Genomic DNA, 25,473 nt, shown 5'->3' on the forward strand with positions numbered 1-25,473 from the left:
TCGCTAGTCGACGCGAATCAAGTCGTCTCTGTTCGTCGCGTAGCACGTTCGTTAGTTCTTTCTCGTTTCAGCGGTTTTCCCTTTCTCTGTCGCACCGGTGGCCGTTCGTTTCGTGTCGCGGTCGCTCGGCAGCGGACGGGCCGACGCGCGGCCGCGGCGGCGGTGGCGGCGGCGGGTTCTCTTGCCCGCCACGCCCCTTTTCGGGCGTACGTCCCGCCTTCTTCCTCTGACACCCACGCGAAGGCGCGCGCTCTGCCCGACACTGCACTGCCAGACTACCACCACCGCGGCACAGCCACGACCCGTCAGCGTCGTCCTCGTTCGCGTCCTCGTCCTCGTCCTCGTCTACGCCTTCGTTTCTGGCTTCTCTGCGCTGCCACTCTGTCGTCGACGTACGCTTCGTCGTCGTAGTGGTCGTTGCCGTTGTCGTCTTCGTGTTGCGCCGACGCTCGTTGTCGTCGGGTTTTCGCGAGGATCTCCGTTCACCTGTGCACGCCCGCCGATATCCCTTTTCCCGTATGACCCCCCCCCCTTCCCCGTTCGTTGTCCTTCCCTAGTCTGTATAACGAGATCTCCCACCCTCTGCCAGCCCTTTCCGAGGACACGAGCCACGGACGCCGAGCTGGGCGTAGTAGTAGCGCCGAGGATGGGCAGCGTACGCTGTAGCGCTGTCGTGTTCGATGTTGCCTAAGCTCTTAGCTTCTCGACTATCTTTTTCCTCGACGTCTTTGTACCTAGCAGTTCTCGCTCCTCCCTTTCCCGGCGAATGAATAGGATAAGTGGAGAGAACGACGCGTATCACGTGGCACGCGAAGACAGTGAACGCCGGCGACGTAACGCGTGCCTTTTAACGGAGCTTGCGATCCTGGCACAGGGTCCAAACATTATTTATCCTTCTTGGTAAACGTAACTTACGTACTCGAGATGGTTCATAGGATAGGATTCTAAGTGCGACTCCAGGAGTTATCGCTTTGTAGTAAATACTTCGGATATATCCTGTTCGTATGAAGGATTAGGTGCTTGTTCTTAAATTTATGTAGGTGCGCATCGTACATAAATTATAAAACAAATTAATGTAAATTTTTACTGCCTCGCTAAATCTCGTAATTCCCTATAATCAACCAGAGGTGCACCCTTAACCCTTTCATATTCTGAAACATTCGATTACAATGAACTCTCTCTTCCAACCCTATTGCGAACCCAGCCTCCAATAAAGGTAGCTGATTCGACATTGGGAAACGACTATTAATCGAGTCCCCTTCGATTTTCCGGGTTGGCGAATGAAATGGCTCGCGACCGGCGTTTCGACTGGCGCTCGAATCCCGTCGGATCAGGTGCGGTGGCGGCGGTGCTGCGCATTGTCTATTGTTTCGGTCGGAGGCGGCGGTCGCGGCACAACCCCCGGCCGCCGGCGACGGCCCTACGACAGAGCTGTGGAGGTGGTGGAAGCCGACCAATGAGAGTCGAGGCACACCCGCGCAAATCACAATGCTTATTGTTGTCGCCGAGCTGTCCGCCCACATCCCTGGATCGTTTCTTCCACCTCCGCCCGGCGCTGCTCCCTGCAGCTCGGTCAGGTAGAAATCTCTGCAGGTGTGCGGTTGCGCCATTGCTTGATTTTGTGAATCTGGAGCCTCGCTATGTGGCTTCGCTATGAGGGTTTTTGATATTGTTAACGATATTAAAGAGATAAGGTGGATGACCGTATTGTAGAAGTTCAAAGATATCGCTGATATTTATTGCAACACGATTTTTGTACCTTTTAATGGTTTAATTGATCGAGCACAAATTTTACGTATCAAATTATAAATTGGCAATCTATCCAGTTTTGCAACCAGACAGCGCTTTAATCCTCAAACTATTTAAAAAGTCTGTGGAGATTTAGTTTTCGTTTCCTCTACGTAGGAAAGGCGGAAAGGATTCTAATACAACTTAGGACGATACTGAAAACAATAATGATATATCAAGAAAAATTCTGAAAATCTATGATTACACTAAAAATCGACAATCGACAATATCGTTAAGTTCATCCTTTCTTACTCTGAAAAGAAAAAATGAAAAAGCTTGACGTGTTCCCGCGTCTATCCTGCGAAGTCCACGATTCAAACGCGGCCACAGAATCTACCAGCTCAAAGCCTACGTGCATCAGAGCGAGGGTTCCTTCGTTCTCGCCGCTCAGTTTCAGCCGAGTCGCGTTCGATCTCTCGGTTGCATTTGCCTTCGTCGTGGCCGTGTCAGATAGAATATCCTGTCTCGTCCTCATCGCGCACGCACAGGTACACATTTACGCTGGCACTGTGTGAGGGTCGTAGCGCGCACCCCCCGTGCCACCCTCGCTGTTCCTACCGCGGCGAGAGGAATGGACGAGAATGGCGTCGGCGCGCATCCCTTTCATGTCCTCCGCAAAACCCACTCCCCCTCTTCTCTTGGCTGCTGCTCGTCCTCCGCACCAATGCACCCTTGACTTGCGCCCCTTACCATCCCCCACCGGTGAGCTAAACAGAACAGACACGTACACGTGCACGCATACGCTCAAGAGAGCGCGCGCCATCCTACACGCGTGTACACGCTCTCTCGTACACGTGTACCGTGAGGCAACGAAGTTCGTCCACTTCGCGGATGCAGCCTTTTTATCGACGGCCACAAAACGCGGCGATGCGCTTTTTTCTTTGGGCCACTACGTGCACGCCTCTCCCCAAAATGCGGTCCTCGAATCGTTTTGCGAAGGTTATTTCGATTCAGAACGCTGAACGCTGCACTCGAGACGCGTATACACGCGTTTTCTGATGAAAGAGGAGCCGACTACCCGCGTATACTGCGTGTTTCTCCGTGTTCCGAGATCGACTCGGCCGTGGAACGCTGATTAATTAACTATTAAAAATGTTAATTGTCTTTGAGCGCCTGACGCGAGAGCCGTAAAATCACGAACGATCTTGCAACGTATTTGGTCCCGTTCGGCGAATCGTTTCACGTGGACATGCCTACTGCGGAAAATATGAGTTTCCTGGTGCATCGCAACACAAGAAGAATCACCGTTTGTTCCACTTATATCCCGGCATGCCTGTTTCCTTATTGTGGAATATTATCAAAACAGCAGTATCGCCGTTTAGTGAGTAGCAGTACCAACTTAATTACAAAAACAATAGCACCATAACCGTTTTACGGTTTAGAATGTCTTTCGATACGAACGTACGAAAGGTTTCCAATTGTAGGTTTTATTAAGATTGGAGAACGATGCGAATGTGCTTCGTACGGAAATCTATATCATCGTTGCTTCGATAGGAACAAGTGTTAATTATATGTATTATATATATTATGTTGGTTATCTTATTTATTATATTCAATATTCGCTGGACTGTTTCATCGCGATACGCTTGGAAATAGATTTCCTTTTTACTTCCTATAAAACGTTGGTTTGTTACTATTCGAGATATAACGGATATTATATAACGTATTTTCCAAGAATATATTCATGTTTTGAAAATAAGCTACGCTGCATTTATGAAAGAGTCGAGAGTTACGGTAGACTTGTATCGTAAGTAGATTAGGTACAGTTTCTAGTCAGACACCCAACGTTAGCGGATAGATCCAAGGATAACAATCGTTTTTTAATAAGTTTCTCAAAATAACTGATTATTAAATGATTTCTTGTTGTTTGCAATCGTGTTATATGACATTTATAATTAAAAGTCAAAGAAACATGATATCTCTGTTCTCTGATATTTTTTATGAGAACTATGTAATTGAAGTACCATATTGCATAAAATCATCGCAATTTTTGACCATGTTACACGAATATGAGCATCGTGTCATCTAACAATCATTTAAATTAAAAGCAACTTTAAACGTGAAACTTTCAGATTTCAAAATTAAGACGCGCTCGATCAAAGCACCCATATGAGTAACAAGTAAGCGTTCCTTCATAATCCATTTTAATCCTCTCAGTAACAGCTATTCTTCATCTCTTACAACGACAAAGACATTCCCCTGGGGCGATATTATCGTCGCAATAAAGCGACAAGATGGCACACAAAGTTGTCGTTTGAGTATCAGACAAGCGGAAACGCGGTTTAAATTTCCCCGGTACGATCGAAACAAAACCGGTGAATTCGTTGTTTTGTGTTTAGACTGCGTGTGCATCGGAGGATTTGAAATGTTCGCCCATACGACGATTCGTTTCGTCGCGGAGGAGGAGATGGGTCATCGTTATACGTTGCACCGTATTAACCCGCGCGGGATACCATTCTATTCCGGTAACCGGCCTCCCGAGTGCGGGAGCAGACAAGAACAATGAGTATCGTACGTGTATTGCATCCTCCTTTCCATGGATTTACCGGCCTCTGGTAGTGGGTGTAGAAGCGAGAAGGGACGCGAGCCACGTGACAGAGAGGACGAGATTTATGCACGACGACGACAACGACGCGGCGTCGGCACGTTTTGCTCCGGACGTCGTCGACGACGACGACGACGACGACCACGACGACCACGACGACGACCACGAGCACGACAACGACGGTGTTGGACGAAGAAAGGAGAAGAAAAAAAAAAATGGAGGAGACCGATACGGGACGCAGAGGCAAGCGACAGTGGCAGCGGTAGAAGAAGAAGAAGAGGACCAAGAAGACGAGCAGCCGGCAGTCGTGGCCGCTTGTGAATGAACATTGGCTCGCGACCGTTTCCGGCGCTCTCTTTCGCGCTTGCTCGGGTCCTCCTCGCGCGGCTCTAGCGTCTCTGTCTCGTTGTTCGGTCACCGCTTTGCCGCGTCCCTTCGCCGGATTCTCTCGGTGCTCTAGCGTCCTCCGCTGCTCTTCTCATGAATGAGAGTCGCCGACTCCCGCGATCCCCAAGACGAAGAAGGAGACGCGTTTAGAGGAATCTTCAGGAGTAACGGAGATACGAAGAGGGCTACAGGGAGAAAGCGAGGAAGAAAGAGAGCGAACGGACCGTTAGCCTTAAGCCAAACGGTTGCAACGAGGCCTGCGACGAATTTAGAACAGGAACCGAGAGAGCAAAGGGAATAGAAGAGGATGCGACTACGGTTTCGCCCCCCTTCTCCTTTTTCTCTTCCTTTTGCCCCTGCTGTCCCTTATGCTTCTTCCTTGTCGCTTTGTTGCTCCCATTATTAATATATCGCAGTTGCTGCGCGTGACCGGCCGCTTCTCTCTGCATCGTTCCGTATCTTCCTTTTTCACCTTGGCTCCTCTTCTTCTTCGCCTTCGTGTTCGTCGTCGTGTTCTTCTTCTTCTGCCGTTTCTGCCTGGTTCTTCTTCGCGCACCCCCGCCTGGCCCATCCGGTGATGCGAGTCCCGTTGATTATAAATAGTAACCTTTGTCGGACGCTTTTCTTTGGCCCTCTATCGTTTCATCGTGGTTGTCTCCACCCTCTACGCGCTCGCGCGCACGTCTACATCCACTGTCTTCGCGAGGTTGAAAGACTTTTTACAAGGATGACTCGTTCGCCAAACTAACTCGCACATCGGTAAACGCGCGCTCGTATAAATAGAAAGCCACGCGATCGCTCGAGTACGCGTGACAGGTGTCCGATGGCGATCGAAATCGAAGCGTATTCCGCGCGGCCATAATAGGCGAGTGCACGCGCCGCCTCGTGCATATGCATGGAAGAGTGCGTGGGCGTGCATCGCGACGCAGCAAATAACGGGAACCGGCGAACCGCGGCCGCCCGCATTGTCGTTGCTATCCACGACGGAAAGGGGACTGGTTGAGGTGTTTAAGAGACTCTCGAAGGTCGATGACCGATTAGCGCGCCAGAGATCCGCGTGGTGCAGCGACAAACCAAGTAGTGTATATTTGATCAACGGTTGATTGACAGGAGTTTCGTAAGATACCTGTTGACCAGGTGCTCCGAGGCCAGTCTCCGAGGAATCTGGAGCGGAGCCGACTAATTGGAGTAAAACGAAGCGGTTCACGGGTGTCGCGCGTGTTCCGTCCGGGCAATTAGGCGAGAGAGTATTTACATGAATGTACGTATCTTGTAAGAGCGGGTTTCCTGTCGTTCTTTTTTTTTTTTTTTTTCTTATCTTGCAGTAGATTTTTGTTCACGTTAGTGGATTATGTGGATCGATCGAGGTGAAGTGAAGGTGTGTGGGTTTAGGAACGACATTCTTTCGGCAATTTGTTCGAACAGAAATTAATAAACGACTGCAGAAAATGTGTTTTGGTGTTGGTTTGAGATAAGCCTGGCATAAACTGTCGCATAGAATTTGTTTGGAAATGGACCACGTGCGATGCTGGATCGGTAGAATAAAAAATTTTTGGTAAGAGTTCTCCGAGGAATTTTTCCAAATCACTAACCATAGCAAAAGTAATTGTATTACATCGAGAGAACAGCATGTTTGTAAGCTTGAATTCCTGTCGTGTACTTTATTTCTATACTTCCACGAAGTTTTAATTCAACGCATTGTAAATACAAATTCACAGACATACAGTTGCTTCTCTTTGCTTCTACTCTTTGTCGATTCAGCTGGCAAAGGCGATACCGGAGAACGTTCAAGCAGAAACTAACTCTGCATGCAACGTGCCACCAAAGAACCTCTGTTTTCTCGTCTCCTGTAAAGTGGATGCGTATCATTGTTTCGCCGACACGCATTCCCCTTCTTCAATAGCTCGTTTAATCGCGACACGCGAAGCGAACAGCGGCACAGAGTAACGCTTACAGAAAATCAGATCGAGCGGAGACTGGACCCTTTGTTCGGTCCGCATCCGTTCTCATGCTCGAGCACAGAGCGATCACTCGAGCTGTATCAAACGACTGGTATCGAAGTCTTAGACCATAAAGAACCTGCTTCTTCGAGGTTTCGATTCCGCGAGCGCGTCTAATTGTTCTTCGTTTAAAGTGGCAGCAGACAATGGCGTCTCGCCCGCGCTGATTCGAAATCACGATAAGGACGTTGAGCGTGCGAATGTGGCCGGGAATGTCGAAGGAATCCGCGGCGGCAATATCTCGATAGTCTCGGCTCTCTTGTAACCTTGTATCTATCTGGCCGTGACGCTCGTGCATCCTAGATAGTGTCATACGTTTGCAGGAGGATGGAGGCAGTGCCTACTAGAAAGGTTAGTGAGAAATGTAACCTTTCTCAGTCGATATTCGTACGCTGGCAGACGAAAGTATTTGAATACTTACGATAGAAAATTGTTACGTCAATATCGAATATGTTATATGAAACATATTGAAATTTTATTAACGTTTTGACGAGACTGTTATCATTATCATTATCGAGCAATTTAAAATTAAATTAAAAATTAAAAACCAATCTGAAAATACGTATAGAAGTTAGAAAATTTGATTACGATAGAATTAACTAATACAATTTTCTTATCAATCGATATTTCGATTCGTATTTATATTTATCTTTCGATCGATTGTGTATCGTAACGATGAATGACGAATATGTTACAATTTCTAGGTATATTTGTAGATCATTTGATATTCTGTTCCAATGCTGTATTCAGGAGGTTTACAACAATATTTACAATACTCTCGATATCAAAGGGAAATCCAAGAGATTTAAATCAGGCTAGTAGCGAGGGTAACAGCAAGGGTAGTAGCGGACAGAGTAGTGCATTTCGATGTTAATCATGTAATTTTTGTATCGCTATCTAAACAATATCTATTCAAACATCATTTAAATATAAATATTTCATGTGAACCGAGATCCAATATTCGATGACGATAATATAGAATGTAGCTAAATTGTACATTTGCGGTCCTTTAACACAAAATTCGAAGATCAGATTATTAAATTGAATCGTAAAAAGAAGAAAATTTGTTCTCTACTAAATGGTCGTGTAACAAATAATCATCTGTTTCGTATTTTCCATTTCAACTCGATTATCCGAAAAATTGAAACTTTTCTTAATCTCTTTGCACTTTCCGAAAATCTACAACAAGATTCACGATTCGTCATTTTTACAAACAGTTTTTACAAACTGTCGTTTTGTACCTTGCATCGTTATCTTGCATTAATACAAAATTTAGTTCAATTAATCATTTCTTCGGTAATCTAGGTTAACTGTCACGTCCTATACGACACCAGCAAATATCTTAATACCTATGTACGGGACTGTACATGTTTTCCAAACAAGTATCAGTTCATATGCCATTCGTAGTATGGTAACATAAAAAATAGATTAAAAAGATCGTTCTAGAAAATTTTCCGAGGAAACCACGCGTGAGTGTATACAAAGACAGAAGATCGGTTCGTTGCCACGATAAAAACGGTGTATCCGTTACTGACACGCGCGCGTGGCCGCGTGTACACGCGCAATTAAAGCGGCGTGGCCGCACAGTACGGATCACTGTTCTCCGCGCGGCTGCGTTCATGAATGAAGCTCGGTGCCGGTGAGTCAGGCTGGAAAGAATGGCGAGGATATTTCATAAAGGCGAGCCGAGAAAACGGCGCGAGCGAGTAGCGGCCGCGAAAGCAAACCCGATGCCTGTGCCGTTCTCTCGCACGCGGCTATTATTATCGTCTCCGTTCTCATCCTCTGTCATTCTTTGCAGCCTCGCGCGCCGTTACGCCGACGCGGACGTTTAAAAACAATAAGCAGTTTGTAGTCGAACGGATGGCAACGTGCTCTCGTCCCTTTCGCGATCATGTATCGTCCATCCGCGAAAGTTGCTCGCATCCGGGACAAATTGAAGAACCAGCCATGTAATCCACGATCAGATCTGAGTGTTGAGTTTACCGTTTGAAACGCATTTTGAAAGAAGGAAATGTGTGGTACTTAAATTCGATGATACATGGTAAGGTTGTAAATTACAGTATCATTGCTGATATCGATTTATGTTGTTTTCTTATTTCTCTGGTCCCTAAATTTTTCGAGTTGATGTTCCTATTATCGAAACGCTTGTAGTTTCCCGTTTGATTTATCGTACGATCTTCTTATACCGTTTCGACCTAGCGTAAATGAGATGTTTCAGATGGCTCAGTTTCCTGTTGTACAAAAGTTTTATAGGAAGAATGAGAGAACAATCGATATCCACTTGGAAATTATTATTAGGAATTAATTAATGATTTTCCAAAACGAAAGGTTCGTATTATTAAACATTTGCTATTAGACGGTTATTTTATTTCGTACCTACTTTTTACGTATGTTTTAAAAATCCTCTGATTAAACCAACTATTATATAATAGTTTTCCTATTTCTTTAAAACGTATTTTATCTTAATTTCTCTGCCACTCTACCACGACCAAAAAATCAGTCGACGTCGTTCTCATTACTTGTTTATTTCTATTATTTTCACGGAATCTCGTCTTCATCCGGCAAACGGCTCCTATCGCAGCGCGACGCTGGACAGCATCAAAAGGCTAGAGAACGCGCACAGCCAGGTCGTGTGTATGCGAGATCACGAGCGGTTCCGATCTCGAGACTAGACGAGTTAATCGGCCACGGAAGCACAATAAACTCGAAGATAATAAACGAAGCGCCGTCCGTTGGTTTACCATAATAATGCCTTCCATCATGCCAGATCCCTGCAGCCACCGAAAGCCACCCGAAACGAATAGAACGCTATAAATAGGCGGAATCCTCTCTCATTCTCTCGTGCCTCTGCCTCACTTTTCTCTGTGTTCCTTCTGCTCCACGGCTCTGTACTTCGCTCTTTGTCTCTCGTCATAGATGCGGTCCGATCATCATCTCCACGAGCAACACGCGCGCGCAAGCCGCCCGCAAACGCGCGGTTATTTCAGAGAGCGAATTTCCGCACCAATGCTTCCAAGATATTATTATGCTATCGTGCGCTTTCCCATCACTGTTTTTGATTTTTCTATAACCACCGTAGAATGGATTAAACGATCGATTACATAGCTACGAGAAATATCATTGCTCTTTTTAGTTTCCTGTAAATGATTCGAAATAATAGGATATTTAATAAGTTCAAGAAAGATGACATTTCTACTGTTATTTTCGTGTCTCCACTGTACCTATTTATCTACACTCCTGAAGATAGCTGTCATCTTCGACAAAGACCATCGCTTCCACCCTTGACATTCATTATCAACAACTTCACTCAACCATCCACTAGTTCCACGAAAAAGTAGCCGGCAATAATTGATTACCAGTAGCGGATGGTTCGAATCCGCGAGGCGTTTAATCCTGGTTTTGGTACGTTTTGAAAGAGCGTCGCGGCTCGTCGCGGTCGTAAAGTAGGGTGTTCGCGCGAAGAAAGAACACGTCGACCGGCTCTCGACGTGTTCGATGCTGGCGTTGGGACGGGGTTGAGGGTGAAGGGCGACGCTACTTCACTCCCCAGGCCGATGGTAGCTACGGGGGATGGTTAAGGTTCCGCGGTGACAGGAGCGAGCGCCCGCAATGATTAATGGCTTAACGCATTAACAGGCTATTGACAAACACGTTTCTCGTCCGGCGTTGGTGTACCACCCTTCGCTCTGGTTCGCGCGTTGCTCGATCGCGTTAACGACGAGGACACAGGCAAGTCGCGGCTACCGCGATGAAAGGGAAGAAAGGGACGAGAGATCGAAAAGAACGAGAAAAGGAGGGGTGGGCTTTCTTAAATGCGCCGCCTCGACGAAAGAAAGGAGAGACGAGAGGAGAGGAGAAAACAGCCTTCTCGCCCTTCTCTAACGACCTCGACAAAAACGCATCTTCCCGCTCCTCTGAAGGTGCTACGTGTCCCGTTCCACCCTCTTTCTCTGTTTCTTTCCACCTCGAACACCCCACTCCTCTATCGTGCCTCAGTCGACGCTCTTTATCGTTTCCTTTTTTCCTTTCCCCTTTTTTTTCAACCGTACGACCAACGAATCTTTTGAACCCGAAGAGTCTGCAGGCTATTGGTTTCTAAATAGAAGGTTCATCGTCGTTGCTTGCCTCGCTGCGTGGGTGAAAGTGTCTCCTGGACTTTTAGCGGTCGCGTCGAAATTGGAAACAATTTCTCGAGATAAATGCTCTCGTAGCGATATCGAAGAGTGCGAAGTTTGGGAAATTTGAGAAATTGAGGATCGGGTGTTCGAAGCAGAAGATTAATATTTTTGAACATAATTTTCTTGGTGATAATAAGCTAGATATCAAATTATTCATGAATGCTTCGATAAATTTTTTAGCTAAAATGTAATACCTGATAGTTTGATTTAGTTGAATAAAAAAAATTGACTAATAAACGTGAGAGAAAAATTAATTCCATTTTGTATGAAGTGCTAATTTAATAATATACAGGGGATTCCCCATGTGTTAAGATTGTTCTCAACGTATAAATTTTATCACACACAGTTTCAAAGTGTATAACACAACTACCGTTCCTCTTATACAGTGATCTCATAATTCATAGAAGTTAATTCACGTCTACATTGTAAATCATTAGATACAAGCGTTAAGTTGTACAAACACGAAATATATTCCCGTTCTTCTCGCATTTCCATTGAATCTGACAATTCCTTTCCATACTAAGTCACGTCACCACCAGACAATACGCCCAGGAATTCTCGAAACGACCTTCTCCAAACAATCCCCGATTCGCTGAATCGAAAGACCTCTTTCAGCCGACATTATGCTATCGGCGAACAAACCCGCTTTTCTTTCGAATCAAATGCAAAATCGCCTAAAGCTTTCTCATGTTAATGTAACACTAGGAGCGGCCAGGAATCGAGCACAGGGATATCGATCTATCAATCTCGATCCGTGTCAATCACTCGCACCTCTTGGGAGCTTCTGTTCGCTGCGATTCTTATTCACGATCGGCCGAATCGACTTAAGCGACACGCGATCATCTGTGTCGGATTAATATCGAACCGTGCAATCGAGTTCGATCAAGGGGAACGCATTTACAACTATTACATTACACAGGATCGTGTATCGACTGAGGAGAAATCGTGGCTGACCGTTTATGACGGCGCAAATCGTTGGAATCCAGCGGCGACTAGAGACACGCTGGCCGATTAACATTCGAACGATTAACAGCAGGTGTACGAACTGACATTTGCTCGAAGGAAAGAAAATTCTTCGTGATTCTACTATGGTTAATACTGTACAGATCTGGAGAATTTTCAAAGAGAGTATCGACACCGGTCGCTGCACTACGGAGAATAGGCTTGAAACTTAATTGCCTTTGCGTTACTGACCTTTCGATACCGTTTTCCCGTGCCAGACCGAGGTCGAGGTTACGCAACGGATCGCGCTATCGCTCTATCACGATGAAGTGTCCGCTACGGTGAAATACGACGGAGAACGTTCGGTGATCCGGTGAAACGGGTGTTCGTTAAAGGAAATACGAGACATGGATAGGTTGTGAGAGAAAAAATCAAGAGAGTAAGAGAGAGAGAGAGAGAGAGAGAGAGAGAGGGAGAGAGAAAGAGAGAGAGAGAAAGGGAAAGAGACTCGGCAAGGGGAGAACAAACGTTCGAGAAGAAATAATCCGAGTTATTAATGGTTCTGCGCGGGGCGATTAATTATCCTACCGATACCGTAACGATTTTATTAACATCCCGATAAATCCTTTGAAATCTTTATTGCCACCAGGACAGGCTAATCGACTCTCTCACCCCGCGTATCGAAGGAAGTGGGCAGTGTTTCGAGGTGTCAAGGAGAGAGAATGAACGATCGTGCCTCGTTAATGAAAATACTCTCTTACCTCGCCCTGTTCCACGCATTTTGTTTCTCATTTGCTCGTTTCTTCGACCAATTTGTTATCCCGCGCGCTTAGGATATCTGCAGCCTTCGTGGCTATCGTGTACATTTGTCTAACGAGGAATTTATTTAATTAGCGATATCTGCCGTGGATAGAAAAATACTTGACGTTGTATAATTACCGTTACTAAGCTTTCTTGTTACAAACTCGTGGTTTTCCTTCAAAATGTTAAAATGAAACAAACACATTTACATCTTTCCTCTCCTTTCTAATAAGTCCGATTAACAGCAAGAGGTAAATTGAAAATATAAAAATAGCGCAGCAGAGGGTATTTAGAACTAACCTATACCATACTCATAAAATCCATCTTTCATCTATCTCAAAACAAACGCAACCGCATCAAAGAAGGGACCGTCGAGCTGGCAAAATAACAGATACGCAACTACGCCGATCCATTCCAACCAACAACACCTCGCTCCACTATTCATCCATCCCTTGCCTCACAGAAAGTAATAACGTCAACAATCGCGATCCTACCGATCGCAATTAGGAGTCCCTCTTGAAGCTCGACAGAAAGAAAGCCGAGTTTCGCGTGGAAAGAGTAACGGTGTATCAGGAGGCATAATTATCCGCGTCGATGTGACTCGATCGGTATAGGACGGAGCAGACCAATTGGAGAGGATGGCTGGTGTATCAGGTCTGCTCGGTGGCTCGTGCTCGCGGCAACGCGCGCGCGCGCGCACGCGACCGTATTCACGTCTCGTGGCGCAAAGGATTCCCCGGATCCGCCTTTCATATAACACGTACGAATACCTCTGCGCGGGATAGGTGGTTATTCGGGCATGCCGGCCCATATTGAAATTCGACGGGCCAGCGATACAGATCATCGTCTTTTTCCTTTTCTCTTTTTTCCCCATTTTTTTCTCTCCTCCCTTCTCGTTTTGTTCCGATCCACTTTGCCATTTGATCGGATTACCGGCATGCGCCGCGTTCCAGGGCCCATAGAGTCGCTTCTCCCTGGTATAATAGTCCGCGATATCCCGCGCTCTCTTCTCTTCCGCGATACAGATATTCGCGTGAGTATCCACGGATAGGAGAAACGTGCACGTTGCCGTGCGTGCAACTAAACCAACAGCGGTATTGCGCGAGGCTACGCGATGGAGAAGAGGGAGAACGTCGGCGGAGGGCGAATTCGAGAAGAGAGTCTTTTTATACCCGGCTCTCGGCTTTTCTCTCTTTCTCCTTTCCCGCTCCTCCGGATCTGGCTCGCATCGCTGCCTCTTATGTACCCTTTCGAGCCTCTTTTCCCTCAGCCGTGAATCAAACCACGTGCCCACCGCCACGCCGCGCATTTCGTTCCCCGACGGTGACGTTATTACTATTCGATTGATTCCTTGGATTCGTTGGCTCGTCGGGTAGTGGCGGATTTGGATTTGCTCGGTGCCTATGACCTCGACGTACATTGGACGTGGGATTCGATGAACCATCTGTTATTCTTTATACGACGAAGTATTTTCTTACGTGGCGAGTTTGTTGATGACGTAGTGTTGCTAGATTCCTTAGGTACGTTATTGTAATTGTAGTTATACGGTGTTCGTTGATAGAAGCAAGTCTAAGCTGTCGTCACGTGTCAACTTGTTAACTAAGGAGGTTGTATTCCTTGAAGAGATTTTTTTTAACGCGTAAATGCATCTAGATCAGCAAACATTCTACGCTGAAGTTGCGATACACCGTGTTTGCATAAGTTTTCAAATGACTTTCGTTTAATAACAAATTCTTAATTTCCGTCAGTAGTTATTAATCATATTCATCGCCTTGGAAATATACTTGTACAAAGACTATCGTGAATTCCTTTGGTAAAATCGTTTACGACACTGCGCAAGTCGTGTTTCCTTAATCGGCAGATTCTCTGTTCCATTTCCATTTTCTTACATACCACGTCAAACAATCCTACTTACGACACCAAACATCTTACCACATCTTCCCATCCAATTTCCACTAAGCAAAGCCCGACTTCAACCCTCGCCCTACCTTCAATCGTAACGCAGAACCAACAAACACGCGCGAGCTAACGTTGTGGCTCGTAGTCCGGCGTTTGAAAGGCGCGGGACGGAATCGCGATAAAATTGGATCGACGCGGCGTTCGGGCAAAAAGGAACGAGAGAAAATGCATTTCTCGTAGCATGAAATTTCCAAGAAAAGCGGAAGGTACTCGTAGAAAGGGAGCGAGAAACAGAGAAGGGTAGAAAGTGGAAGAAGGAGAAGAAGTATAGAGAAACTCGTGGCTCTTTTCATACGTGAGCTCCTAGATCGGTGGTACCGAGACCGGGTACAATTGGTCTCGCAGTCTCACAGTAGATGTTCCTTGTCAGAATCGTAGAAGGGGGTTGGCGAAGGGGCGGCGGGGGAGCAACGAACGGCGATGATGGTGGAGATAGCGAGGCCGGAGGTTGGAAAAAGGGAGCTGGAAGAGGATGTGGCTCAACTCGTTCGACCCATTCATGGCCCGATGAAAAGGCCGCGTCGAACAGACATCGTGAAAAGAGAAGAGAATTATTATGATTATTATTATTAACGTTTCTATAGGAATGATTTCCTCCCCTCCCTTTATAGCTGTCTTCGACTTTTCGTAGATAAAGGTCGAGGATGCGCTGCCGTTCGGCCGGCGAATGTGAAATCCCTCTTGTAAAATCGACCGACAGGTTCAATGTTACAACGTTACCCCGTTTCTGCTTCCTCCGATTCAACCCCCTTTTCCCGACCTCGGTGTGTTCTTCGACTCCTTTCAAACGCGAAATTGCCAGTCGAAGCGGACCGTCGCTCCTCGTTTAATAGCGACTGTTCGCGATAGGACGGCTTCTAAATATCCCGCCATCGGCACTGTTCCATCGTCTTTCGATATTTCTTGGCAAGCGGACAAGGTCAACCGGAAAGTTTCGACAGATGGATCTCAGTCATTCGAGTTTCCATTTTAATCATTTTCTCTAGAAACCAGCTGTTTTATTCTATATACTATACTATATTATGTAACAAAAACTAAGAGAATTAAAGAAACTTTGATAGGAACCAGTTTTTGCGCGTGTATTCTAGCAGTAGAAAAGCAAATTTTTGTTAAAATATCTTCATAATTAATCGACGTAGTTATAAAGTTCCATTCCATCGAAGATATTTACTCATGCACGATTCATTTGCAACTGAGAATCTCCTCAAAACGACCACCAACAGGATGCAGAAGTACCGTTTCCCGAAGTACGCGTACCTGGAGAAGTATCGTAAACAAGACCCACCGCAAAGTCCCCATACGAGAACATAAGGAGACATGCATGCACGAAATCGTCGAGCAAGTGCATATGTAAATCGTGGCGGACACAACGAGGCTGTTGTTTGACGTGGAAAGGCTAATGGCCAGCCGTAGGTGGCAGAGGAAACAGGAAAAGAGAAGGAGGAGTAGGTGAAAGGATGTCGAAGGTTGGAACGATGCACGTGCTCGACTCTCAAGCGTCCCCTTCGTCTTCTAGCCTTGCTATTCAAAACACGTGGTCCGTATTAGCGGGATCGGCGAATAATGGGACGGTCGGGAAAGGGCTTGAGTACACTGATCGACTCCAGTGGCCAGGCTCAATTATACCGCCTACGATTCGTGCACGCACCATTCTCTGTGCATCGGCTAACGACCCGTGGCAAATATCGTAAAAGTTGAAATACGTTTCGTAGGGTAAGTGATAATAGCGTTCGGACTTGTTTTTGATCCGAATGTATGTAAATTTTAGAAGAGAGAGCTCGAGCGAGGAATTATTTTATGGTACAGGTGGATTGAGTGATAAGACGTCATAGGATTGAGTTTTGATATCGCGAGGATGAAGCATCGAGTTTGATATAAAGTCTGATATTTTACTATGATATATTGTAACAAATTACTACAAAGTGTAGATTATATGCAGACTGACTTGTTTACAGTGATAAAATTCTGAGTTTTGCTAAGCACTGAAGTGATTGATCGTACGATGATTTACTGATTTATTTAGCATAAAACGGTGTTTAATTATTCAGAATGAATTTTGAATAATTATCGTATGAATAATTAAGTCTGAACTGAATCCATAAATCCGCAGGTGTAAAAAATATACAGATTATGCACGAATATGAGAATGAAATGCAGGTAATGGATGTCCTATTTCGAATTATGTATCGAAAAAAGAAAATAGTGTACCGTGGATATGTACGACATAAACGTATCCGCCACATATATAGTTAATACCCATAATTTTACAAGTACAATTAAAAAAATCCATCCTAAAAGATTCTTGCCGTTTTAATTATCGGTTTGCGGTATTATAGATAATCCGCGAAATATTTCTGCCCATTACTCAGGCCACACCCTTTGATAAAAGTGCTTCTTTCTAAATAGAGCAAGGTACTCTTAATAACAATTCGCGACGCGTCGATTTCTCGAAGTTGCATTTATCGACCGGAGAACGAGCAGAAAATGTGGATGATCGTTATCCGCATCCAGTTTACGTTTTCCCCGTTTACCGTTAATTGCCGTCGCCGAGAAAATGATCTGAAATCGCCACCAAATGACAGAGTGTTTACAGTATGAACAAAAACGATAACAGGGAACCAGTTTTGCAAAGATGTTAATGAATAGGCGTTTGCAAAATAAACTCGAAAAACCGTATCCATGAAACGACATTCGCGTCGATATCGTGATTAGCCTATCAATTAACGGTATTTACGTATATGCGCATATATAGACTCGTACATAAACACAAGTTCCATTAACAAACGAGCCCTCGTTACAATGACACGAGCGAATTGGCGCGAGAGACGAGGACGAATATTTTGCATGGTCGAAGAAAACGAAATCCGTGGAGGCTTGATACACAGCCCGCGGTGCACAGCCTCTTGATGTAACTTTACGACTAGCACTTAGCTTTTCACATAAAAACCCGCCTATAAATACCGCGCGTTATTTTCGTGGAAGAAATACCGGCAGACATTCGAGCATAAACGCGGCTCAGCCGTAGCGATTCGGCATCGTGCCTGGAAACACACCGCTGAGAAGCGTAATTCATTTCTTTCCGCCCCCGCTGACACAGCACCCTTGTTAATGTATATAACTTTACCTACGCTGTTCGTCTGTCTGTCATTCGGTGCGTCTTCCGCGCGCCCCCGTAAGCTTGCCGCGACGAAAGGGTGCGCTCACCATTTACGCGTTTTTCTTCAAGGAAAATCTGATCGTTCGAGATTGGCTGATATGATTGAGAATCGTTTGAAATTCATGTATTACGCAGCGATGAAAATTGCTTATCAGCGATTTTTCATTGCTCTATAAATTTCCTTAGCTTTTATAAACTCGCAGCGACACTTTATAAAGAAATCAACGCAGAAATGTAATTTTAATTGCATTCATACCTTACGAATCGAGATATGTATCAAATAGTTTTGATCTTCGACAGCTTCCCAATCCACTTATGGTCTAAGAATATTCATGATCTATTGATTTTAACGCTTGTAAGCTGTGTAGCAGAAAATGGTCCCAGAACCATCTAATCAAGTAAAATAACTAATAATCGATACTTAAGAGGTGTATCGTAATCGACTTAGTGATGTTTGGCGCAAAAATCACCAGATTGGGATAACCCCAGTAATAAAAATACAATCGCTTTAAAAGCTATATCTCAACAATACAATCGTAAGCTCTAAAATAAAAAGAAGTAATTACCATAGTCATAAAAGTTCATAACACAATACGATTGTTACGTACTTAAAGGTGATATTCAAAAGTGACGTACGTAAACAAAAAATCGTATATTAAATTGCACATTGATTCCAGAATGCTTAGTGTCATCTTACAAATTCTAAACGTGTATTCTCTCGGTGATTGTTCGAAGCTACAAAAGGACGATAATGACAGCCTCGGTTTTTTTTAACCACGGCTGTCAATCTTCACAGATTCCGTATTGTTCGAAACTAATTAGCGTAGCACCTATACAAAGTATTCGTGCGATAGTGTTAGGTAGTAAGTAGGAACTAACAATATTCCAGGGTTTTTCTTACAAATCGGTAATATTGAATAGATTTGTAAAAAAGAAAAAAGAAAAAGATAAAAGGGCAAAGCAATTACTAAAATAGATTTGATAATTTACGACATATTAAAGTTTAAGAATACTAAAAATATGAAAGAAATATTTTACAAATTTGTATAGTACGAAGTTCGATTATTTTAGACACTCGACACTTGTTCAATTATTTCATTAAACATTAGAAAAAAAATTTGTTTATTTTTATATTTCACAGATATCATCACATTGCAGACTGTTGATCTTGTCGCAACAATTGTATTCGCAATGTAGTGTAAGAAAAATTAACAAGAATTATTTAGACCGTAGTATTGTATTTAAAAAAATAGCAAAACGTAGACTTTTTCAATTATCCTTACAAATCCGTCATTTATGGGAAACAATGCTTGCAATCAATAGCATAAACACCTAGTATGGTACTATTCTCGTATGTTCGCGACATCGTTTGAAGTGACTCCGCGTCGATACGCTCGCAGAGGCGGGGGCCGTCACCGGTCAGACCAGATACCGCCTCCGTTTGTCGCGCGTCGTCTCTCATTTGCTTAAGAATACGAGGAATGACATCGTTGGCGCGCATCGCGCTCATCAATATACATATATATACACCCGGCTTCCTCATTTTTACATCGGCCACATTTTTTTGTCGGGTCGACGTTCCGTTATTATGTAACGAGCCAGCGAATATACTATCGACGCAAAAACCGCCGTTATACTGGCTGACAGCTTGACTAATATAAGCTTCTCTCGCTCGGAGATTTTCTCGCATTTTTAAAAACCTTGCAGACGTCTTCGCGCATCGGGAAACAATTTTTCATCGTCGAGGCACCTTGCTTTAATTAAGGAAGAGGATATCAACATTCTATGTCCATGTTTTATACAGGTGTAACATATGTATGTAGATTGCATGGAGGATAATTAAGGACAACGAAATTGTAAGAGGGATAAGATCAATTTTGACATTGAGAAGTTGTATGACTCCTCACTCCAATTGTAAGTAGAAAGTTATTTTTTGTTGTTGACAAAGATATCGCTGTTTCCCAATTTGTCAACAAGAGGTATAGTGATTATGATCATAAATATGTAATTACTTAAGAGAAACGATTTAAAAACGATTCTATAGGAGTTATTACAAAAAGAAACCCCATTAAAAAATCAGAATTTCCAAATTAGAATTTTTAAGATCATGCAATCACCATAACCATCTACTTGCAATTTTTATTCAACGCCTACAATATTCCAAATCGAGTTTTTCCTGATCCCGGTGAACGAATCCCCTTTGATCCCAAGAACATAATGCTCCCCTTCCAATTTCTTGGTTCCCACCCTGAGCTCCCGATGTCCATTAATTCATCAGGCTGGCATGGAGGTCTGGTCGGTAATAACGCAAGAAAGACGCGGAATAAAAGACGGAAGCCAGAGCAGGAGACGCGGATGTATTCCGGTCACGGGACAGGCCGTGTTGGTAGCACTGTCAGCAGCACGAGACAGAGCGAAGGGTGGCCGAGGTGGCTCATGGCAAAGGCTCTTCGAGATATCGAGGGTCTGAGGCATCTCATCTTCTGGACAGCCATCTCGTCGTGTAACGTCATAAAAATAATCAGCTTCGTCCAATGAGCCCGTGGCGCACTTTGATCTCCTGCTGGCGCGTTTGTTTCGACGCTGCCGGTATTGCAAGACGTTCTGACCTCGCGAATTTTTTTCAAGGGAGACCGCTGTGTCTGGAGACGCGAACGCTGGATAGAACGCGGGCGGAAGAGACGAGAGCTCAGACGAGGGCAGGGTGAGAGGGGAAACGGGGAAGAAGAAGGAGCCGGGACGAAGTTCATCCGAAGAAGCGACTTTTCGTGTTCTCAAAATAAAAAGTTAATGAGAAACGCGGCCGTGGGCTGGGGCGCTCTTGCACGGCTATTTAGCCGATGTCGGCGAGAATCGAACGAGCTTCGACGGGCAAGAAACTGACTGCTTATTTCAAAATTGGCCGAGGCCGCGGCTTTAACGACGTTTCCAGCCCGGCGAGTCCTTTTTCCAATCTGCCGGCGCGTTTTGTAATTTTCCAAGATTCTACGTTGGCTCAAGGCGTCAGGTCAATTTCCCACGGCTGATTGAATACGGCGATTGATCGAGTGAGGTTTTTCGAGTGGAGTTGCTACTTTTTAGAGAAACAACGATGAGTGTTTTGGCTTTTTCACGGTACCTCTACTTTATGTCGAATAGATATTGGTACGAGTTAAATGTTGAATGCGTCAAAATTATCGTTTTCGTATATATACTGTATAGATAGCTAACGACCATTGAGTGAAAAATGTCCTCTTGCGAAGAGTTTTTATGCGTTTCAATATCGCATTGACCGTCTCTAGTTACTCTCATGATTGACACTTGAAAGAGCGAGGACTTTTTCAGAGATTTTTAAGTTATGATATGCAGTTTACTTGAAAATGCATATGCAGAAATTTATCTGTAAAATATTATCTAAAGGTTAATGGTTAAAATAATATTGTCAATGAATGCCATTAATTGTTGCAACATTTTTTAAACAAGCCACGAAATGTCTTATAGGTTATTTTTTGTATGTTTTTAGAATAGTTTTCAATCACTGTTGGAGACTTCATTGCCGACTATATATTCCAAGATTAATATACAACTATCAAACTAATGGCATCTGTCTGGTTGGTGTCATGAAATATGTCTGAGCTAAGCATTGGTTTTTGTACGACGTGAAGATTTAATTCACCATGTTTTCTTATTAAAATTTATGCTAACGCATTTAAATATTCCAACCAGTTTTTACATTATTAAATCGAAAAATCATTTCTGATGAACGAATGAAAATTTGTAGAACTAATCATTGCGAGCTTTTTATTTATACTCAATTGCCTGATATTTTTTCTTTTTAATAAATTTCTTCTGCAAATATATGTTTGTCTCATGTAGTCAAACAGGTTCAATACCTTACAAAACCAAAGTTCTTATAAATCGTTCTTATATATTTGCCTCGCGATCGGAATTATGTCTTCAGCTCGTAACTATCATAAACTGACGAGGCTAGATAAATCGTACAGTCACCTATTAATCGATTCATTCGTCCAAGCTACCGAAGTGCTAATCCTAGTTCATTTAATCCAAAGGAAATTTATTCTTGACCTTTTCCTAGCAATATGAGTTAACGTCATCTATCCAACAAGACCAGGCATGAGAGCACGTCTAGACACTCCAGACAGTAAGAAGCGAGATCACGATTCAGAACGAACGGCGCGATCGCGTGGTAATTTCAAGCGTCGTGTGTAATTCCCACGCGGAGAAAAACATCGCGATTGGTCGATAGTTGTGGAAACCGCGGTACACATCGACGTCAAATAAAATCTAGTTCCTGGAGCGCGCGTGGTTGAATCCTACGAATCGGGACCGAATATTTCCGCTTAATAGATCGCAACAAAACGCAACAGCGCCGCCAGACCGTTTCATCTATAGATAGCTATTGAATGCGGAGAGTATCGACTGCACCGGTACGAGCCAATGAGAGGATGCCGTGCATAATGCATACCTAGGATATATCGCAGTCGCACACCACGGTAAAACCCCCGGCTAAGCGTGGAAAGGTATGGGTTGCAGAGAGAGAAAGAGAGGACCCGCCACGTCTATCGCCAACACACGTATAGGTATATACCGAAATGTTACTCTCTGTGTTTAGCTAATAATTATAATTACGATATTGCAGCGATGCGCACCGCATTGCCCTAGCAACCGGCTCCTGTCCTATTGATTAGATTGCCGCGTGACGGTTCAGTAAGCTTACAGATATCAAATAATCGAGCTTTTCCATAGAGTTACGGCCGATACGCAGTCGCATTCGAATTTCGACTTGTTTCCAGGTTGGTTTCGCTTTGTTGTTCGCGTTGTGACCGCGACTGCTATCGAGTCGGACCAGATGCATTTAATCAGTATTTACTTGGAGCACCAGTTTATTTTGCTCGCCATCATGCCGCTGTTTCTGACGAACTCCGAACGCTGAATGTTAAATGGCACATGTTATGTTTCGAAACGTCGTTTTATCGGTGTTTTGTGGTTCGATTGCTGTTTTTGTGAATTCTTTCGAGACTTTGAGGAGAGCGTATATTACGAGCAATGGAATATTCACTTGTTCATTGTGACGAGGACTCTTTGTTCTTCTTATTACTAAGAATATGTTGCTTTTTTGATAACCTACGCTTCTTTGATCCAATACTCTATGTTATACAACTTTTAAAGCGTAACACGTACTTTTAATCCGCACCTTTTAACAAACTTTATCATAAAGAAAAAAAGAAAAAAAAAAGCAGGAGAAAGTAAAAGAGAAAAACGAACGAGTCAAAGGGAAAAAAGGAGGAACAACCATTCGAATTGAATTCCGAAGCAAAGCGTCCCCCAACAATCATTAACGTTGGCGAGTAATTGCTCGTTAAGTTCGGCGTGTCCATATGGCTGAGATCGACGGGGGGCACCGATGGACGATAAATTCATCATACAATAATGACCTTAATGAACTGCGAGGGGGCCAACAAGTTCGGTCTCGGCTCGCTATGAAATATTCAACCGGAATCAATCCCTGACTCTCTGGCCCGGGACGAACGAAGCTACGCTATCGAGAACACACCAGCAGCGAGGAAAGGAGTCGGGGCGAAGGGGTGTCGAAGGTCGAAGGGAGGGCCGTGGCACGAGGCTCGAAGGATTTCGTATATCCTGAGGGGTGCGTGAGGACTCGCGTAAAGCGGAACGGAGGCTCGCTTAACCCTTGAGTTTGTGGCCGGGACTAAAGTAGTTATGTTTGTCCTTTGAGTTGATAGGAGAGCCGCTGCGGGGCAACTAGGCTAATCCTACGGGACTCGATATATCCTGCTAATGGGTCCGGTCCCTGTATGCCATGCAGGAAGTTCGACGCGAGAGCAGAAACAGCTTCGATGCGCGTGTCTGTCTCTTCTCTCTTTCTGTCCATCGTTCTCTCGCGCTACGTCGAATGTATTATGCAACGACATGCTTTAGTAGTCATTGTTGACGTTGATGGAACGGCCCCCGCCTGTGTCTTGTGTGAGAAGCAATGTCGCGGGATTTCGTAGCCGTCCGTGTCCGAGATATTTCTCAAGAAACGAATGTTTAGAATTCTTTCCATCGTTGCTCTCTCCTTGACGCGATTGATGGATTCTTCTACCACAATTACGAGGATATTTCAGAGCAGGATAATTGAAATTGGTAAAATGGAGAAACTGGTGGAGAGCATAAAGGAAATGGTAATCTTGATAGTCGTTGGTATTAGTAACTTTCCCACCAAACAACTTCAAGAGATATGCAAGTACGTTTCCTTTGAACGTAACTTCCCTCGACCGTCGATAACGTTTGCAAAAATTAAACTGCAATTTCCCAATGAAATACATAATTCTATGCACTTGGTTCAAGTCACATCGATATCTAGGAAGAAAGAGAGAAGAAAAGAAAAGGAGAAGAAGGTAGACGCACCGAGGATGAAATCGGGAAGCCGGAAAAAAGAGGCGCAAGCGATCGAAGTGCGGCAAAAGACGGTACAGTGAAAAACGATGAAACATGGCGAGATTACCGGTTTCGCGATAAACGGTTTGCTCGATCAAATCGCCGGCAAATAACGGGCCGTGGCTAACGAACGTGTTATGTAACGCAGGTGTAATCACCTGCCGGGACTCGTTTCTTCTCGCAGCGGAAGGTGGATCGTATCCGAACGCGTCGCCACCAGACGCCTCTGCGTACACCGTGGCGTTAATTGCATGACCGAAGGTCGCGTTTCCTCTCGTCCCCTGTGCTCTTCCCTTAATTAACGTTTTAATAATCCCCCGAAGGACTACGGACAGCGGTGCACGAGCTTCTCGCTTGAAAGGGAACAAGCGCCGTTCGAGGAGGCTAGCGAGACGTCCAGATTCGTTTTTCCATGACTGGTTTCGTTCCCAATGGCCATTTTCTCGCAGACAACTCGTTCGTGTTATCGTTTTGTTTCGCCACTCGCTTCACGATCCGCATTGTGAGAGAGCGACTATAGAAACGGGCTATAACGAGTGCCGTGGAGCAAGTTCCTGTAACGGGGGCGTCGCTGAAAGGCCACGAAGGATCCGCGATGAAGGAACAAGGCGGCGGATACAAGAAGCCAGGTATCCTGGAAAAGAGAGCGGAGCAAAGGAGAAAAAGAAAAAAAGGAGGAGGAGGAAGAAGAAGAAAGGCGAAACAGGCACAGTGTGAAGGAAGCAGACAGCACAGAGATGGTGTCGGTGAGGAAGGTGGGCACACCGACGGAGCTAATGAGTCGCAGGATGATTGATTCGCCTATTCGTGCTCTGCCAAAGCCGTGCTTTCACTCGACTCCCTTCCTTCCCTCCCTCTTTCCAGCGTTGCACGATTCTCTTTCTCGCTTGTTCACTTTCCAACCCTCTATCTCGTGTCTCTGACTCTCTTGTTCTTCGCCACCTTTATCTTTCTCCGCGCCACTGGCTTCGTTTCCCATTCACCGACTATCACGACGCCTATGGCAATACAACGTTCAATAAATATCGCGTAAATGCTTTCAGAGCGTTGGGCCCTTGAACCGATTCAGACCGATCGCTATCGTAACATCGAAATTAGACGCGTCCCGGATAAAAGCTTTTCAGCCCGGGCGGACTTGCCTGTTAATTGTGAAAGGTGTCTCGGGCTTCAAAGGGGAGATCTATAATCGGCCAGCCTAAGGGGATTTTTGGCAAGAAATGGGTTTTTCAATGGTTCGCGGCTTTTATGCAGGTTACGACTACCCGTTTGAGC

At 44.7% G+C, this 25,473-nt stretch overlaps 1 protein-coding gene across 7 annotated transcripts in view; it reads right to left on the reverse strand.

Annotated features, from left to right (window-relative positions):
• Sox102f (transcription factor Sox102F) overlaps window positions 1-25,473 on the reverse strand; it is a 206,341-nt gene that overhangs the window by 79,743 nt on the left and 101,125 nt on the right. The window lies entirely within an intron of this gene.

This window comes from Bombus fervidus, chromosome 1, assembly GCF_041682495.2.
Source record: "Bombus fervidus isolate BK054 chromosome 1, iyBomFerv1, whole genome shotgun sequence".
NCBI lineage: Eukaryota > Metazoa > Arthropoda > Insecta > Hymenoptera > Apidae > Bombus > Bombus fervidus.